The sequence below is a fragment of the Watersipora subatra genome, chromosome 2 (genome assembly GCF_963576615.1).
Source record: "Watersipora subatra chromosome 2, tzWatSuba1.1, whole genome shotgun sequence".
NCBI lineage: Eukaryota > Metazoa > Bryozoa > Gymnolaemata > Cheilostomatida > Watersiporidae > Watersipora > Watersipora subatra.
In genome coordinates, this window is record NC_088709.1 from 42,516,601 (window position 1) to 42,530,042 (window position 13,442).

Below are 13,442 nucleotides of genomic sequence, written 5' to 3' on the forward strand. Positions count from 1 at the left end.
ATATGCCTTTTCAACAATTCATATATACACATATGCCTTTTCAACAACTCATATATACGCCTATGCCTTTTCAACAATTCATATATACACATATGCCTTTTCAACAACTCATATATACGCCTATGCCTTTTCAACAATTCATATATACACATATGCCTTTTCAACAATTCATATATACACATATGCCTTTTCAACAATTCATATATACACATATGCCTTTTCAACAACTCATATATACGCCTATGCCTTTTCAACAATTCATATATACACATATGCCTTTTTAACAGTTCATAAATACACATATGCCTTTTCAACAATGCATATATACACATATGCCTTTTCAACAACTCATATATACACATATGCCTTTTCAACAATTCATATATACACATATGCCTTTTCAACAGTTCATATATACACATATGCCTTTTCAACAATTCATATATACACATATGCCTTTTCAACAACTCATATATACACATATGCCTTTTCAACAATTCATATATACACATATGCCTTTTCAACAACTCATATATACGCCTATGCCTTTTCAACAATTCATATATACACATATGCCTTTTCAACAACTCATATATACGCCTATGCCTTTTCAACAATTCATATATACACATATGCCTTTTCAACAATTCATATATACACATATGCCTTTTCAACAATTCATATATACACATATGCCTTTTCAACAACTCATATATACGCCTATGCCTTTTCAACAATTCATATATACACATATGCCTTTTTAACAGTTCATAAATACACATATGCCTTTTCAACAATGCATATATACGCCTATGCCTTTTCAACAATTCATATATACACATATGCCTTTTCAACAACTCATATATACACATATGCCTTCTCAACAATTCATACATACACATATGCCTTTTCAACAATTCATTTATACACGCCTATGTCTTTTCAACAATTCATATATACACATATGCCTTTTCAACAATTCATATATACACATATGCCTTTTCAACAATTCATATATACACATATGCCTTTTCAACAACGCATATATACTGTACGCATATGCCTTTTCAAATAGAAATTCATAAAGTTCATCTACTGTATGATAATGCTCAATACAGACAGCATACTAGTATGTGTGTGTGCCTGTTTGTAAGCCTCCACCCTGACAACTTTGATAATATATACAATGACATGACCAAGCATATGAAAGACTATTGCAAGCACTAACACTCCTACTTTGACAGCGCCACAATCACTAATACCACTCCAATTTTAACCTGTCAAGACTTCTCTTTGTATGGAATCAATAGTAATAATTTATTTCCAAATATTTATGCATTTTAAAATTGAATTTTTGACAAAATTACTAAAACATTTTTTGTTTCTTTAATATATTCAAATAAGATTATAGTCATAAGTTACAATAACATGACACTTCATATAGCTCTAAGTACATACAGTCAAAGACTTGTATATGTAACACAATGAATGCAGTTGACACATCTTATTGCTTCCAGTAGATACAGTCAAAGACTCGTACATGTAACACAATAAATACAGTTGACACATCTTATTGCTTCCAGTAGATACAGTCAAAGACTCATATATGTAACACAATAAATACAGTTGACACCCCTCATATTGCTCCCAGTACATACAGTCAAAGACTCATATATGTAACACAATAAATACAGTTGACAACTCTCATATAGCTCCTAGTACATACAGTCAAGACTCGTATATGTAACACAATAAATACATTTTGAAACAAGTGATCAGTAGATCAGTAGTATGACATGGTCTGCAGGTAGAGTCAGAACCTATGATTAATTCTACATAGAAATCAAACCGAATGCAATCTTTTGTTACGAGAATATTTGCTCCAATAGATGAAGGTTTTCCCTTCAAGGAGCAAATGCTGGAGTTGATTAACTTTGTAAGTCAAGGTAGAGTTTAAACCTCTAAGAAATAATATACAGTGAAACATGGATAACTCGCCCTCGGATATAGCGAACACATGGTTAACTCGACTGGATTTGCTTGGTCCGTTCCCACGCAATGATAAATGGCTCTGTATAACTCGAACTCAACACTGTTAATTCGAACTGTTTTTTGCCCAACGGCTACCGAAACGGTTGCTATCGCTTTAGAAAATCACTTTATTCCAAGCCATAGAGGTAAACCTCAACTTTTCGTAATTCATAAGCGTCGTTACTACCTCCATCGGCAAAATATTTTTGTCAACGACTGTTCTAAAGGTTTGGTGAAATTTGATTTATTCTGCTATACGATGAATAGCACGGGCTAGCCGGGTCACGGGCGCAAGGATTTTCGCCACGCACATACAAAACAAAAACAGCATGTTGTTTTTGTTTTGTATTTGCGTGGCGAAAATCCTTGAGTGCGTGACCCGGCTAGCCCGTGATGAACAGTTTTCCGACGTGGATTCCGTGTTGAATCAACGTCGGAATGTTGAATGTTTAAAACGTTTTAAAAATTGTGGTAATTAAACGTGTACGTTGTCTTAGCTAAAAAAACTATTCATCGTTTGACCTAAACACAGAATACGTGTGTACATTCAATAAGTATCCATTCAAAAAACGTTAGTGATATACAATGTACCGTAAAACCTCGTAAAACTTTTAATTGAACTGCCTCGGAGTGTTGCTCTTAACGAATGCCAGGTAAAGTAAGTTAATCTTTGCATAAACTTCAAGAAAAATCGGCAAAATTGATCGTGGGTAAAACGCTCAAAAGAAAAAGATGTCTTTTCTTTTGAGCATTTCAGCAACGATCAAGTTTTGCCAATGTCAATCTAAAAAACGTCCTGGCAATAACATCACCTCAAACAACAAACCAATCTCAAGTGATAGAAAAATCTCTATACTTTTTCATGAAAACGTTTTAAACTTTACATTAGAAGCATTTAATTTGAAACAAGCCATTTGTGCTTTTGATTTATATTATAGTTTGTATATGTTCATGTATCTACTAATAAATAAGTAAATACATGGACTTGTGACAGTGCTCTGATAACTTGAACACTCTGATAATTTGAACACTTTTGCTCGGTCCCTTGAAGTTTGAGTTATCCGAGTTTCACTGTATGTTAACTTCTTTAGCTTTTCGTTTGTTCTAGAGAGTTCTGGCTAAAAGGTATAAAAAACCCTCAACTTACCCATGAGGTAGAGTAATAGTAAACAAGCTGAATTTCCTGGTTCTCATCTCGTTTAATCATATGTGCTAAATTGGAGATGGAGTTTCTATTAAATTTAGTGTTTTATAATAGAACTGTGGTGCTGCTCTATATAGATAAGATCAATCAAAATATGTTCAGTTGTTTATTTAATAGATATACATTTGTTGATGCTTCTTTGGCAACATGAGGCCAAATATAATATAAAAATGTTGTTATTTACTCTTCTCTGCTTTAGTGAAATTACATAATCCTCTAGATCATGGCTTAAGAGTGTTGAAGATGTTGTCCTTCTGTTGGCTGTAGAAATAGCAGCAACAAGTAGCACAAGCTGGAACATGTTAGTTCGATGGTTTTGTCTTGGCAGATAAGAGTCATTGTTAGACCTGCACGATTTGTCTCCCCCATGCCAATTCGGTTATCGACCTCAACTTCAATCGAACAGCGTTCATAACCGACACACATGAGGACTCACCACGGTGTCAAACGATGTCACAATTGATTGCGGTTAACCTGACACCGAGGCAACCCGAACATCCTCATTTCATGAAGCTTAACTTCAGATTTTTGTAATGAAATTTAACCCTTTCACTGCCAACCATGTACAAATTCAAGTTTCTACTCAGTGCCAGCCATTTTACCGAAAATTTCCGATATTGCTTCATGATATGTATACAGTAATTTTTTCAATCTCTATCTAGAACATTTTTGTTTTAGTACATATTTTATTTTGACAACATTTTAACCAACATTTCTACACCAAGACACTTATTTATTCGCCTCATCTAACTTTCGCGTTTTCGCGGAGTCATCCTCTCGCGAACATTGCATGTGCGAAACTAAACTATCATAACGAACGAGCGAAACCGCGAAATTAAATAGCTTTGTTCATTGATAGTCCAAGAAACAAATGGCAGCAAGCGATCAAATTGCATTATCGACCTCGCCCACACCATTCTACCTGCGGTTCACAATTACAAACTAGTCCCAAATTGAAATTTTTTTCTTATCGGTGAACCAGGCCCGTATTACCTGGAGCAGCTGGCCGGCTGAGCCGTCCCAAATTTTTCGGAACTTTTCGCGGCTAAGTACAGTCAAACTCGGATAACTCGCCCTCGGATAACTCGCCCTCGGATAAAATGTAACATTTCATCTCAAACACCAGGTTAACTCAAATGGATTTGTTTGGTCCGTTCCCACGCAATAATAAATTGCTTCAGATAACTCGACCTCAACATCATTTATTCGAAAAGTTATTTGCCCAACGGCTATGGAGACGGTTTTTATCACTGTAGAATATCACTTTATTCGAAACCCTAGAGACAAACCTCAACTTTTAGTAGTTCTTAAGCGTCATTATTATCATCATCAGTGGCAAAATATTCTTGTTAACGATCTTTATACAAAATATCAAGTTTTACCAACTATCCGCTTGGCCATGTCACATCGAAAGCGTGGAAACTTCCGTATGATCTTAAAATAAAATCGGTAAAGTTGATTTTTGTTAAAACGCTCAAAAGAAAAAGATGTCTTTTTTCTGAGTGTTTTAAGTGCAGTCAAGTTTTGCCTATTTTAATTTAAAAACAACATCACTTTTAAAAATTTAAAAAATCACATCCTCTAAAACAAAACTAATCTCAAAAAATAGAAAAATGTTGATACTTTCTGATAAAATGTTTTAAAACTTCACACGAAAGGCCCGGCTGAGGCCCTACATAAGAAAAACCAGTTGGGGGCTTACACCGCCCCCCTCAACACCCCCAGGTGTTCACAACTAGTCGCCTAACATTAGCCGCCTCAACTTGCAACCAGTGAATACAGGCCTGTGGTGAACTGAACCTGAGGAATCTAATTATGTTTGTTCCACTGCATTTATTTTCACATCACTATATTTTCGCACTCATCAGAGCTGCGAAATTAAGGTGCGGTGAAATTTTACTCTGTATGCTACTCACGAAACTAAATACTAGCAAAATATAAGTGTCCTAGGGTATGCAGAAGTTTAATGGACCTATACTTTGTGCAATGATAAAGCTATGTGAAGCGATCGCTACGAAGCTAAAACGATTCTCCACAATGTTCCTTACTCTTACAAAACTATTACTTTCACCACTATCAGAGACAATGCTGCTGCTTTAATTATCTGTATAATCACGAAAATCTGAATTGGCTATAATATCATCAACATAACTAATTACCTGTTTTCTGACTCATGCAATGGTACATAATGAACTCAAACAAAAAATGTTCGCTTTTAAGTTAAAAAGTTTAAAATTGCTTCGTTGTCTTAGGCTAACTTTTCTAGAGAAGTTTTCGGACAACACTGTCAATTTCATAAAAATCTTAAAGATCGTGGGTTATGTTGTCAACGAATAATAAAATCAGGTGACTACGTAATTGCTGACAAAGTCGCAATAATGTGTCTATGGCAGTGAACCCTAGAAAACGCTTAAATGCGTTTAAGGCAGCGGGAGGGATAAATAGCTTTTGAGAATGGATGTGATATCTACGTATATGTAAAGTAAAGATTAATAAACTTTTCAAGAGAAAATAGTGTCAATTCCCATGGAAGATTTTGTGTAACTGCCTAAGCACGCAGGCACAGTTTTTATGATATGGAAACCGAAACTGCACCAAAAATTGCACCTCAAACTCACACCGGTTAACCGGTGTTTTCGGTTTTGTCCGATGTCAGAAAAAAAACTTTGGCTCGATTTAATATAAACTAACCGCAACCACCAGCTCAAACCGGCCATGTCTAGTCATTGTAAATCATAAACACACTCTAGTTGCAGGAAGTGTTGGTGGGCGTCTAGACAGAAAAATATCTAATGGTAGTGAAAATGCTAAAATTTGGGCAAAATGAAGGCATTTGGAAATTCATGTACATGCAGTTGTGAATGTGCAGTGATAAATTTGGAGTAGACGACTCCTAATGTATGGTAAGATTATTCAATTAATGAAATAAGGTTGACCAAGGTGTTTGATCTTTCTTTTTATTGTGAAACAAAATTGAAAAGATTGGAAAACCTTTATTTTTCACTTTAAACTTTCATTTTTTGAAAGAATGAAATGATTTGCATATTTGTATTTGGTGCATATATATCTGAACTATTGGCTTGAAAATCAAATGATGACCTGTAATCAATACTTAGTTACTAGTGTTTTCATTCAAATGATATTATAACACCTTTCTTTATGCACTCCTAATTTATCAATATATCTATAAATATTTGAAGTTGAAACTTTTTGTATTGTTGAAAATCAGTCAAGAATTGCTATGAAATATTTTGGAAATCTTGCAAAAACAAGCTTGATTGCTGTTCTTTGCCCTGGTTTGGGTTGGTTCACAAATCATACGAAAAGATGGATTGACAAACCAATCAGATAAAGGAAATGAAATGGTTTTTGAATCTGATCTATTTTTAATTCAAGAACTTTTTAAGCCAAAATTCAAACATTTTATTTAAAAATCAAAACATAAAAAGAGACCATTTATGACACATTATTGCAGCTGAGTCTCCATGGTAAGAAGATACATATATGATGGGAATCAGTTGTCTTTGATAACTTGTTTGCATTACAAGAGAGAACAATTCCAATAGTGCCTGATGCTTTCCCATGCAATGAGAACAAAAACAGAATTGAGAAGGGCCAAGACAATCATTTGCTCTGGAGACAATTCAACACAGGAATCATTAAACATAAGTAACAAATAGTAGTAAATACCATGACCTTGACATGAAGTATAAATAAAGGTAGTTATCATATAAACAAGATAACTGACACAAATACTAGTGGTTCAAATGGAATTAAGGAAATATAAATATAGCTTCAATTGAAATAGAAATTCTCTCTCGAATTAAATTTGATGGTAACCTTTAATAATAATAACCTTTTAGAATGGGTTAAATAGCAATTACAACATTCCTGCTGAAACAAAGACATCCAAACTAGTATGAGCCAGTTGTTTTAATTTGATCAAATTTTTACCTAAAAATTGCTTTGGCTTTTTTCTGGAAATTCCAGATCGAGCTCAAGAATGGTGCAGTGAGAACTCGATGGCCATGTAAACCGGATTGCCTAATAAACAAGGTGTAACACAACTCCATCAGCTGAATGTCATATGAAGGTTTTTTGCTACGAAACTAGTAGTGTCAATAGTTGTCGCATCTTAATGTCGTGGCGCTGAGCAGACAACTACTAAATCTGAACATTTTAGACTAAACCTGGTGGGATGTCATGAGAGTGAGTGAGCCAGTATAGCTAATGCCATAGTAGTGAAGGCGTATATTCCACACGTAGAGACCATGCCTTGTTTGTTGGTTATAGCATCTACAAATACACCAAGTTGTCAGTTATTGCTAATACAGCATGTAGATGAAACCAGAGTAGTTCCCTAGGAACAAATCAACAGCATGTGCTCAACTATGATCATCAACAGAATATGTATGCTTGTTCTCATATATTTCTTATCTAAATTCCTATTATTTCTGGAAATCTCCAAGACAAGTCTTTCTATGGCTTGATTTGTTTTACACAAAGTATGAAAATGATGAAATTGACGTGAAGCACCATATTGGAGAATGAAACAGTAGATTTGTAGCATGTGGAACATTTATGTATAACTTTCTATTGGCCATTAATAATCATGTTCTTCATTACATGCCAAAAAACCAGGTCCATATGATATACAAAAAGGAATATCAATTACTGTCATCTATATGATAGAACTGAGAAAAATATATCAACATCATTGAACAGATGAGAATGCATAAATTCAAGGAAAAACAACAGTGCCGTCTTTTTGTATATGAAACATCTGCATTGTCACAACATCATTCATTAGCAAGATAACAACAAACCCTACAGACACTGTCTTCATTGTTTGAGATGAAATACTAGTATAGCGTTATTTCATATTTTATTTGATAGCTTTTCAATCAGAACTGTAACAATTGGAGTTGTGTGCTCAAGAAGAGAGTATGTCGCTAATAACATCAGCAGGATGCCCATTTATTCAATTGAACGGTTACTTAATAAGTGAATAGTATGTGGTATGAAGCAGAAAGTTCAATCACTGAGGAGTCCAAAATACTGACATCGTTTAATAGTATTACCAATTACCTAGAATACTAGCTATAACCACAATTAATAACAACTAATAGACATCATAACTTGTGACTCCATAAATATTATTCCTTATCACTGGTTGCTGCAAACAACAGTACAATGGGGGCACCAGAGACCTAGATGGGTCAGAGTTGTGACAACTAGAGGTGCTATTAGAGAAATCCTCCGTTTAGTTTCCAAGTTACGAACATATCACTAAAAATTATTTTCAGCGAGCTCCAAAACATGAACATAAATTTATTTTATTTTAATATATATAATAAAGGGGGCTGACAACTCCTTATTAGTGCACTGCATTCCTGCCGTGCATTGCAAGAATGTTTCAAGATTAAAATTGATAGCAATAAAAAATAGCGCAAAGTCACCTGCTTGAACTTGTCACGCAGACACTTGCAGATGCCATTTAGTAAGTCATTACAGGGTGCCTCTATCAGAACACAAACTAGAACCAAACTGTGTTGTTTACAATTACATGAAAAAGCTCACACATCTCAGAGTAATGTTGAATTAAAAACTTTCCATCAGGTTATTAAAGACAAATTCAATTTGATTAAAACTTCTACACTGGTTCAAGCTTTCCAATGGGTATGGTTTTGTTTGTTGTATTCTGCTGTAGAAGTCTTTGAACATAGATTTTGGCCAAGCAAACCCAAACCATAGCAGGCAAAGTTGCACAGTAGAACCACCTCGGGCATCCATTTACATTAACGTGTGAAGTCAAATCAATAAACTAATAATATGAATAATTAATCACCATATTAATATATATATAACAGTATATAATATATGTAATATATATTAATCACCATATTAATAGATACATAACACTATATAATATATGTAATATATATTAATCACCATATTAATAGATACACAACAGTATATAATATATGTAATATATATTAATCACCATATTAATAGATATATAACAGTATATAATATATGTAATATATATTAATCACCATATTAATAGATATATAACAGTATATAATATATGTAATATATATTAATCACCTACTTCCTCCTACTAGTAATACTACGACTACTTTCATGCAACTTTTGAATCAATATTTCTAGGCTCATTTCAATCTGTGAGCAATATATTTATATATATATATATATATATTTATATATATAAATTTAATAACTCTGTTTAAATTGATTACCACAGCTAGCTATTATGGATTACATAATTCATTATAACCAAGTTTTACTAAGCCAACAAGCCTTACTTAGGAAAAAAGCCGATAATGTAGTTTTTTATGAGATTTAGAGCACCATCTACAGAAAGTCAGAGAGGTACATAGAACAAGCTACCATAGACCCTATCTTCTGCCACCTGTTAACACGAAAATTCCCTGTGGCCCCAGACTATCTTGACTGTTTAACAATCCACCTGTTAATGCTGCAAGTACGAATGTCGGTCGATAAAAACTGTGAAAAATGATAAATAATTTGAAAAGAAATCTAATTGCTTTGTAAATTTGAAGATATATCTGCTTAGAAAGTTTAAACATAAAATCCATATCAACAAACCCGATACCCAAAAAACCTGTAGGCAAAGAAATACCCGAGCCTAGCACTACTAGCTACCCGATACTCGAAAAACCCGAACAGAAGGGGGCGGGTCTAAACCCGTCGAACAAGAAGTACTCGTGCCCAGCACTAATTCATACCATATGAAGCCATGCTCTAATCACAATTCATACCATATAAGGACATGCTCTGATAACAATTCCTATCGTATAAGGACATGCTCTGATAACAATTCATACCATATAAGGACATGCTCTAATAATAATTCATACCATATAAGGATATACTCTAATCACAATACATCCCATATAAGGATATGCTCTTGTGATTTCTAATCATAGTTGAAAAACAATTGAATATAGAGTTTCATCACAATGGAACAATCTCCCAATAAACTTACATAATATTCCAATACTTAGGAACTTAAAGAGATGTCAAGAGCCACTTGTTAAACCTAAATTAATCAAAACCAGCCTACTTTTATTTTGTAAGGAGATAGCGAATGTTATTTTCATTACCGAGTTGTACCAACTTCTGTGGACCCAGCATGTTGACTAGCTTCAGTGCTACTGAGTATATGGACATCATCATATTCTACTCATGTGAAAACTAAACTTTCACTTTTTTTTTCATTTAATTACTATGTATTTTGATATAGATTTTATATATACAAGTAATTATTATATATATTTTTTATACATTATATATAGATACATGTCGTTTTAAAGAAATTAAGCTAAAAAAGGAAACTTAAAGGTTGACTTGCAACAAAATTAACATTACGGTTATTTGGTATCAAAAGATTCACCATGTCTTACTCTGTTGTGTTGTAGGTTCAAACTATGTGGAAAGGTGATTACAAGCTTTTAAAAGCTCAAAAACGAACAGTTAATTGCCGCCATTACAAAACTGCCGCAGATTAGAATCCCTTTCCAAGACAGCTCAAATAGGACGTAGATGAACGAGATGACATCTGTTTACACTTTCATGCAACCTCATTAGTCGAAATATTTTCACAAATATACTTCACACATTCAATAAAACAATGTATATTGTCCTTACGCGTCTATTTCATCATGATTGTAATGCTGCCATTTTGAGCACTGATATCTCAAAACCCACTGTAAAAATTCGTTTAATTTTTTAACCTTAGCTCGAAAAAATGCATATCATCCTCTGATAAACATGACGAGCCTGTTGGTCACTTTGATGGTCGACAAATGCTGTAGAAATTATTCGCGCTGTTTGGCAGGAAGTATAGGGCACATCGGATTACGGCTAGACGATTAGGCCAAGCCGAACCAAAATTGTAAAGTAGCGAGCATTTATATTTGATACGGGCTTTCCGGTAAAACCCTGAAGTGCTTGTCATAAACTAGTGCTACGAGAAGCTTTATATTGAGCCTATTATTGGTCTTTCAACTCACGTGAGAACATCAAGTGTCAAAACAATAACCAAAACGTTTGCATACGTCAGAGAAATAAACTGATTCCAATCTACGCCGATCTCATGTGGCTGCGATTAACTGTTCATTTTTTAGCTTTCAAGAGCTTGTAATCACATTCCCATACATTTTGACAACTGAGTAAGACATGGCGAATCTTTTGATACCAAAAAACTGTAATGTGAATTTTGTTGTAAGTCAACTTTTAAACCCTGCGAGTATATTAATGTTTGATGACCTTTACTAAAACCTCTTAGCAGCTACAACGTTGTCTCGTGCATGGCGGTTGTTAGGCTGTCAGCCAAACGAGTGCCACACGCCATTAAAAGCTTAGCAACTGCAGTAAGGACAAACAAGGCATGTAATAATATTTATGTCACGTAGTGCTACAAAGACTGTTTTAAATGTGTTTGCTGTTGGTGAGCAGTGTTGCTATTTTTAGACACACTTCATGTGTTCTGACTAAGCACAAGTTGTCAAAAGACAGATGTATTGATTTCATACAAGAAAAGATTATAAATATAAAACTCCTAAAACCGGACATAGAAAATTGACAAAAAGTAATTGTTGCTAAGATGACCTCTATGATGAGATAATATTTTAATTGTTTGTCTCTTTCAAAATAAATAACAGCAAAACTGCCCAAAACCCAACTTTTAACAAAAATATAAAATTATCCGGTAGCTTTACGAAAATTACTCCGCTGCGTTTTTGGGCTGAATAATAAACATTACCTTTTTAAAATAATATTGATCTCATTTTAAAAATTTACTGCAAGATAGCTATTTGCTTTTATTTTATGAAATTTTGTTGAAATTCCATAAAAGTTAATTTATTAACCATTTGTGTACAATTACAACAAGTTTGTAGCAGAAAGTATATGATTTAATATAAACTAACCGCAACCACCGGATCAAACCGAAACATCGTGCATGTCTAGTCATTGTAAATCATAAACACACTCTAGTTGCAGGAAGTGTTGGTGGGCGTCTAGACAGAAAAATATCTAATGGTAGTGAAAATGCTAAAATTTGGGCAAAATGAAGGCATTTGGAAATTCATGTACATGCAGTTGTGAATGTGCAGTGATAAATTTGGAGTAGACGACTCCTAATGTATGGTAAGATTATTCAATTAATGAAATAAGGTTGACCAAAGTGTTTGATCTTTCTTTTTATTGTGAAACAAAATTGAAAAGATTGGAAAACCTTTATTTTTCACTTTAAACTTTCATTTTTTGAAAGAATGAAATGATTTGCATATTTGTATTTGGTTTGTACAAATATATCTCAACTATTGGCTTGAAAATCAAATGATGACCTTTTATCAATACTTAGTTACTAGTGTTGTCATTCAAATGATAATATAACACCTTTCTTTATGCACTATTAATTTATCAAAATATCTATAAATATTTGAAGTTGAAGCTTTTTCTATTGTTGGAAACCAGTCAAGAATTGCTATGAAATATTTTGGAAATCTTGTGAAAACAAGCTTGATTACTGTTCTTTGCCCTGGTTTGTGTTGGTTCACAAATAATACAAAAAGATGGATTAACAAACCAATCAGATAATCTTGAGTCAATGCAACGGTCATTGAATCGAATCTGTTTTTAATTTAAGAACTATTTAACCCTTTCGCTGCCATAGACGCATTATTGCGACTTACCCAGCAATTGCGTAGTAACTTCATTTTATTATTCGTTAAAAACATAACCGACGGTCTTTAAGACTTTTATGATATTGACAGTATTGTCCGAACCTTTTTCTATAAAATTAGCCTAAAACAACGAAGCAATTTTAAACTTTTGTTTGAAAAATTTTAATCTTAAAACGTTACATTTTTTGTGTGAGTTCATTAAGTACTGTAAGTCAGAAAACATGTCATTAGTTATGTTGACGACCTTATAGCCAATGCAGATTCAGATTTCCGTGATTATAAAGATAATTAAAGCAGCAGTACTGTTTTTGATAGTGGTGAAAGTAATAGTTTTGTAAGAGTAAGGAACATTGTGGAGGATCATTTTAGCTTCGCATCGATCGTAGCTTCACATAGCTTTATCATCGCACAAGGTATAGATCCATTAAATTTTTGCATAGCAATGTTAGTTAAAATGTTGGCAAAAAAAAATA